General features: G+C 41.1%; 2 non-coding genes across 2 annotated transcripts; one reads left to right on the forward strand and one right to left on the reverse strand.

Annotated features, from left to right (window-relative positions):
• Positions 1 to 5,645: 5,645 nt before the first annotated feature.
• On the reverse strand, positions 5,646 to 5,719 carry TRNAE-UUC (transfer RNA glutamic acid (anticodon UUC)). Its single transcript has one exon. It is a non-coding gene; the product is annotated as a tRNA-Glu (tRNA).
• A 1,513-nt stretch (positions 5,720 to 7,232) lies between these two features.
• On the forward strand, positions 7,233 to 7,339 carry LOC128050125 (U6 spliceosomal RNA). Its single transcript, XR_008199634.1, has one exon. It is a non-coding gene; the product is annotated as a U6 spliceosomal RNA (small nuclear RNA).
• Positions 7,340 to 7,802: the final 463 nt, after the last annotated feature.

Below are 7,802 nucleotides of genomic sequence, written 5' to 3' on the forward strand. Positions count from 1 at the left end.
AGTCCAACTGTCAGGATTAAGCTTGAGCCCAGGACCAGGCCAGCAGCACTTGCCTGAGGAAAGAGAAATTCCAGGCCCTGTCCCAGACTCCCTGAATCTAATCTCTGGGGTGGACACAGGAATTGTCATTTTTGTATAAATGATTCTGGGGCTCGTGAAGATCTGATAACCATTTGTTCAGTGCTGGGCTAGAGCCCCTAAGAGTAGTGTTTGTCAAACTTAAACATGCAGACATGTGATCCTGCTAAAATCAGATTCTGATTCAGGAGGTTTGGTAGGGGGAGCTTGAGATTCCTCACTTTTAACAAGCGGGCAGATGATGCCTTATGGGTCATAGTCTGGGTGGGGCAAAGCCTGAAGCTGGGAGGCAGAAGGCACAGACCCAGAAAAGTAGCTGAGAAGTAAATAGAGCCTGACAGCTCACTCCTTGGTGAACCGGCAGAAGGAAATCATAGAACCTGCAAACCGACAACTAGATTCTTCTTCTTTTTTTTTTAATGTTTCAGACTTTTCTAAAGGTTGGAAAAATTAAAGTTACAACATATGAGAGAGAATTTTAAGCAGCCATTAATAGCATTTTTCCTGGAAAACATTCAAGAAATTAAATGTTTCATAGGAGGAAACTTTTTTGGTGGGGGCTGTGCAGAACCTAATTTTGTTCCCTTAATCTTATATCTGCCTTCCTTTTAGAGACACACCCCCCTCATCAAACCCCCTCCTCTGGAGTGTGCACCCCTTCCTGGTGTTTAAGAAATACCATTTTCCACCTCTAGGGCCTGGTCTGTCACACAAGGATCTCCACAACCCACCCAACTCCCCAGGAGTTCATTAAGCCAAGGCTTAGTCATTCCATGCAGAATGGCTCTGCAAAATCATCTAAGAGGCACATGGGCCCTCCAGGCCCTTCAGAGTCTGATAAGCTGTGGGTGGGTGTGGAGATCCCATTGTTGGTGTTGTTAGTCACTAAGTCATGTCCGACTTTTGTGACCCCATGGACTGTAGCCCTCCAGGCTCCTTTGTCTATAGGATTTCCCAGGGAAGAATACTGGAGTGGGTTGCCATTCCTTTCTCCAGGGGATCTTCCTGACCCAGGGGTTGAACCCATGTCTCCTGCATTTGCAGGCAGGTCTTTGCTACTGAGCCACCTATGAAGCCCAGGCATGCCATTCTTGGTCCAATTTTGGGTTTCTTTCCAATGTGAATTGAAAATGGACCTCTTTATTCTTCAAATAGACAAAGAAGAATGAACAAGCGGTCCGACAATTGGATTCTTAACCACTGCGGTGCTGCCATCCTTCTGGCTTAACCCAAGGAGCCCCTAAAGCAGCTAGGAGACTCAGTCCATTAATTCAGTCCTTAAGTAGCTACTTTGTCTGACCCTTTCTCTCTGATTCCTTGTCGAGCATTACAGGATGAAACAAAAACAAAGTTGTGACTCCAAAGTTCAATCTGATGTAATTGGGTGCTTTGTTCTTAATTAGAGTGCGAAGTACTCTTTTTGCAGGCCATTGCATTTGTGGAGATAATAGTTTCGTGTTTACTGTTCTAATAAAAACTACTTCTCATTATGATAATAAAAGTGCCACAAAGCTGACCTAGACAGTTTCCAAATGATGGGTGAGACAGAATCAAATTATTCTGAAGAGCTTGTGAATATTTACTTACTAGACATGATCCTTCCTTTTCTGTTCATTGATTCACTCAATGGTAATCATGGCCCAGGTATTATGTTGAGCACTGACATTTTTCATAAGGATTATGTGGTCCCAAAGGCCAAGAAGCTCAGAAACTCAGCCTCTGTATATGAACCTCACAGGATCCACTCCATTGCTGGATTTATTTATTAAATGGAAAACTATGTGCAAATCCTCATTCTGTGTCCTCTGGAGGAAACCCAGAAATGAAGGTAGAGTTCCAAATGGTAGGGAATAAACAACAGGTGGTCTGGGCTTTGTTCAAAATGTGAGTCACACCAAAAATGAGTGTGGGTTGTTTTTTTTTTTAAAGAGTCATTTCCACTCCAGATCTGAATGTATGCTACTCAGCACAAAGTGAGTATTTAATAGCCACCATAATAGCTGTCTATTAAGGCAAAACTCTATTGAACTGATATTTTTTTAAGTGTGAGCAGTATTTGCAAGGTTGAGCTGGGAATGGAACCTCTTTCAAAGTCTTTTATCCCCTAAAGACAGAAGTCCATCAAATCAAAAGTTTGAAAACCTCTGGTTTACGTTAGAATCACTTCTCAAATAGCAATGTCAAGACAGATGAATGATATTAACATCACTTGAAGGTATGTGTTAAGCACCCAGACACAAATTCTTTGTGACAGGGCTATGCTGGAAATGATTAGAGAGAGAATGTGAGACCATGGGAAGAAGAAGTGCAGAGTCAGGACAAGCAGAGGAAGCAGGACCATCAAGAAAAGGGCAGAAGGGAAGGACATGTTGACACAAGCTCCCGGTAAGAAGGTACGAAAGCTTATCACCAGCACCTTCAGAACCTGAAGAAGAAAATAAAAGCTTCGCAAGGAATGTCACCTTATTGGAGAGGCCTGCCCTGACCTATGTACCTGAAATAAATATTCTCATCTCTACACATCATTTTCCATGCATTGGTACTGCTGTACTTTCCCCATGATGCTTTTTACTACTTGGCATTACTTTATGTGCTATGAATATGTATTTGTTTATCTTATATTTTCAGTTACAACGTAAGCCCCATGATGTCAGGAACCTGGTCTTTTTCACTATTGTATCTCTAAACCTAGAGCAGTGCCTGGCAATGGCAAGCAGTCAACAAAATATGTATTAAATGAACTAAATGAAAGAAACCAGTAAAGGGATTTGAAGAGAGGAAAAGGCCACTGCTAAGTCACTTCAGTCGTGCCCGACTCTGTGTGACCCCATAGACGGCAGCCCACCAGGCTCCCTCGTCCCTGGGATTCTCCAGGCAAGAACACTGGAGTGGGTTGCCATTTCCTTCTCCAATGCATGAAAGTTTAAAATGAAAAGGAAGTTGCTCAGTCATGTCCGACTCTTAGCGACCCCATGGACTGCAGGCCACCAGGCTCCTCCATCCATGGGATTTTCCAGGCAAGAGTACTGGAGTGGGGTGCCATTGCCTTCTCCATGGGAATGATTACATTGCATATTTCCTGAGGCAAAATTCCCAATTGTTTCCAATCATTGTAATTAAGTTGTTGGCTAACTTTTGGGGATGGCTCTGTTTGTTCCCAGCATATAGGGGCAGCAGATATTAAACGTCCCAATGAATAAGGATGGGGAAGAAAGAGAGAAAATAAAAGTAGAATATTTTATCAAATTTCTTGAGATTATAAAGATAGAGGAGATCCTAAACTCACTCTGAATCCAATCTAAGCAGCCTAGAAGCATTGTAAAACACTTGTGAGTGATCCCATGGACTGTAGTCTGCCAGACTCCTCTGTCCGTGGAATTCTCCAGGCAAGAATACTGGAGTGGGTAGCCATGCCCTTCTCCAGGGAATCTTCCTGACCCAGGGATCAAACTTGGGTCTCCTGCTTTGCAGGCAGAGACTTTACTGTCTGAGCCACCAGGGAAGCCCACTTTAGAATAGAAGCATCAAATAATTCTCAGTGAGAAAAACCAAGCCCTTGATTCCAGGTAAAACAGCTCATAGACTTCAAAGACCCTCCAACCCCACCCATTCCAGCAATTTGACTTGCCCCAGAGGTGCATCAGATCCTCCAGGGAAGTCACGGGAGAGGGGGCATCGAGTGTCACTTGGAGGACTTCCCTGGTGATCCAGTGGTTAAGAATCCACCTGCCAAAGCAGGGGACACGGGTGTAATCCCTGTTCCAGGAAGATTTCACATGCTACAGGGCAACTAAGCCCATGTTCCACAACTAATTAGCCTGTGCACCCTAGAGTCTGTGCTCTGCAACAAGAGAAGCCACCACAATGAGAAGCTCGTACGCCACAACTAGAGAATAGCCCCTGCACAGCAATAAAGACCCAGTGTAGCCCCCCGCCCCCACTGCCCCCAAAAATGTCACTTGGGAGCTGTTCAAGAAAAGAGGCAAGCAGAGTTAATAAGGGGGAAATGCTTTATAAATTTAGTGACTAATCAGAAAAGAGAACTTGATTAACCATCCCTCCTACCGCCCCCTGGTCCCTGCAGACAGTGTCTCATTGTTGGGATTATGTTTACTCAAGAAAAGACAAAGCCTCAGCTGTGAGTCTGTGGTTGTGCACGCCTAGTACTTATTTTACCAAATGTCTTTGTGCCGGCAAGAGTGATGCGGTAGGGGCCAGTTTAGGCAAAGGATAAAGGAGCATCTTGTAACTCCACCAATGCATCCCCAAACACCTTCTCCATCGAAATCCTGTGTTAATTTGTCCTTGCCTCATGTGTACTGACTGCCAGCCCTTAATCATTCTCAGACCAAAAGGATATACACACAGCAGAATATTTCTTTCCTGAAAACAAAATTCAAACACAAGTTGATTTGGAAATGGGGGTTACCTCTCAAGAGTGAAGGGGAAAAGTGAGGGACACTTTATTATTTTATGAAAACAATAACATGATGAAATTTGTTGCTTGTTTCCTTGCTTTATTTGTTGTACTTAATATTTTTGAAACTGTAATTTTATTTTTTAAAAGTGATGCATTTGAGTACTTATTTTACTTTCTTTTTTTTCCATTTGACATTTTGAGTATACATATTTTTTTAAGTAAATCAGATTATAGGAGAGGATTGGGTAAATAAAGGTGATGACCATTAGATTTAAAATTATTTGAAAATATAACTACTAGCACATTCCACACCAGTCAGAATGGTCATCACCAAAAGTCTACAAATAAGGAATTCTCTTTATATAAGGTGGTCTCGTGGTTAGCCCTCAACACTTTCACTTCTGGGGCTGTGTACAATCCCCCATCCCAGAGCCTCTAAATAATATATGCTAAAGTGGATATGGAGAAAAGGGAACCCTCCTACAATATTGGTAGAAATGTAAATTGATATAACCAGTATGGAGAAACAGTATGGAGGTTCCCTATAAAACTAAAAATAGAATTACCACATGATCCTGCAATCCCACTCTAGAAACTTTAACTGGAAAAGATACATGCACCCTAATGTTCACAGCAGCACTATTCACAGAAGCCAAGACACGGAAGCAACCCAAATGTCCACTGACAAATGAATGGATAAAGAAGATACTGTATATACAATATATACAATGGAATACTATTTGGCCATAAAACAGAGGGAAATAATGCCATTTGCAGCAGGCTACAGTCCATGGGGTTGCAAAAAGTCAGACACAACTGGACACACACGTGATTATTCTACCATTATTTATCCATTCTTCTACTGATGGACTTCTGGATTGTTTCCAGCTTTTGAAAGTGAAAGTCGCTCAGTCCTGTCCGACTGTGCGACCCCACAGACTATACAGTCCATGGAATTCTCTAGGGCAGAATACTGGAGTGGGTAGCCTTTCCCTTCTCCAGGGCATCTTCCCAACCCAAGGACTGAACCCAGGTCTCCCACATTGCAGGCAGATTCTTTACCAGCTGAGCCACCAGGGAAGCCCATTGTCACAATAGTTGCACAATTCTTTTTCTTGGCCGTGTTTCGAAGCTTGTGGCATCTTAATTTCCTGACCAGGAATTGAACCCAGGTCCTTGGCAGTGAAAGTACCAAGTCCTAACCACTGGACCACCAGAGAATTCCCTTCCAGCTTTTAGTTCTTATGAATAAAACTGCTATGAATATTATTTTTCATGTCTTTTAAAAAAAGTGCTCTTATTTTTCTTGGGTGTATACTTAAGAGTGGGATTGCTGGTTCGTAGAGTTGATACATATTTAGAGTTGATAGATATTGCCAAACTGTTTTCTAAAATGGTTACGTCAGCTTACACTCCCACTAGCAATGCAGGAGAATTCCAGTTGCTCCACATCCTTGCCAACCCTTTGTCATTCAGGTAGGTGTGTAGTGGTATCTTATTGTGATTTTAATTTGCATCTCCCTGTTAGCTAAGAATGTCAACTGACTTTTCACATCCTTGTTAGCCATTTGGATATCTTTTTTGCAAAGTGCCTTTTAAAATCTTCCACTTATGTTTTTTAATTAGGTGGTTTGTCTTTTTCTGGTTGAATTATAGAAGCTCTTAACACATACTTATTAGGATTCCTTTATCAAATACATGTAATTTGAGAATAAATTCTCAGAGCCTGTCTTCTCTTTTCACTCTCTTAATGGTGTCTTCTAACACCAAGTCCTTTTCAGGAATTAGGCAATAAATATATTTTATATGACACAAAAAAAGGATAGAGCTTATCTTATTAGGTTATCAACATGTACAGTGTAATATAATTTATGTCAATAACACCAAATTAAATCTATTTCAAATAGCCATTTTACTCACTCAAACATACACTTCAGTATTCGTCCCAATTTAATTATGTGCAAGGAAACACACATGCCTGAGATACTTCTTGCCCTCAAGGAACTCCATGAGACTGACAGGAGATAAGTTGCAATAATGTAATGAGAGAAATGAGAATAGACACATGTACATTTCCATGAGATCAGGCTGGAGTGAATGAATGAACTACTAGGGAGATCAGTAGGAAGAACATTAAATCAGTATCACCCAGGGACATTGCCCAGACCCTTTAATGAAATGGAAGGAGGCAAACTTTCCAGAAGGGGCATGGAAGGCATGGAGGGGTCAAGTGTAAATATTCTGCTCTCTGTAAAGCACTGATTTATAATATGTGGTTTTCAGACCATCTGTATCAGATTGACCTGTAGTACTTGTGAAAATTGCAGGTGACTTACTATCTTTTCTCCTAGAACTTTGTAACTCAAATCTTTGGATGTAGGGCTTTATAACCTGCATTTTAAACATACTTCTTTAGTGGTTATGGTCTTTTTTACACCCCTATGTTTGAAAACCACTGATGTAGGTGAACCAATAGGATACAAGAAATCGTGCCTAGTACCAGTTAGGAGAAGCCTTTCCTGGAATTTCATGCTAAAGAGTTTGGATTAAACCAAGTGGACCATACAAGGACATTAAAGGGGTTTTTAAAGAGAAGAAATTTTAAAAATCAAGTTGAACGATCTTGATAAACTTACTTCTTTTTACTTTAAGAAGTAGAAAATCATCATCAAGGAGATCTATATGATCTTTCTGATAGTGTTTGAATCATGCCTTGATTAAAAGTCAAAGGAGAGTGCTCGCTTCGGCAGCACATATACTAAAATTGGAACGATACAGAGAAGATTAGCATGGCCCCTGCGCAAGGATGACACGCAAGTTCATGAAGCGTTCCATATTTTTTAAAAGCTTCTGTGCAACAAAGGAAAATATAAGCAAGGTGAAAAGACAGCCTTCTGAATGGGAGAAAATAATAGCAAATGAAGCAACTGACAAACAACTAATCTCAAAAATATACAAGCAACTTATGCAGCTCAATTCCAGAAAAATAAACGACCCAATCAAAAAATGGGCCAAAGAACTAAAGAGACATTTCTCCAAAGAAGACATACGGATGGCTAACAAACACATGAAAAGATGCTCAACATCACTCATCATCAGAGAAATGCAAATCAAAACCACAATGAGGTACCACTTCACACCAGTCAGAATGGCTGCAATCCAAAAGTCTATAAGCAATAAATGCTGGAGAGGGTGTGGAGAAAAGGGAACCCTCCTACACTGTTAGTGGGAATGCAAACTAGTACAGCCACTATGGAGAACAGTGTGGAGATTCCTTAAAAAATTGCAAATAGAACTGCCTTAT

The sequence above is a fragment of the Budorcas taxicolor genome, chromosome 6 (genome assembly GCF_023091745.1).
Source record: "Budorcas taxicolor isolate Tak-1 chromosome 6, Takin1.1, whole genome shotgun sequence".
Taxonomy (NCBI): Eukaryota; Metazoa; Chordata; class Mammalia; order Artiodactyla; family Bovidae; genus Budorcas; species Budorcas taxicolor.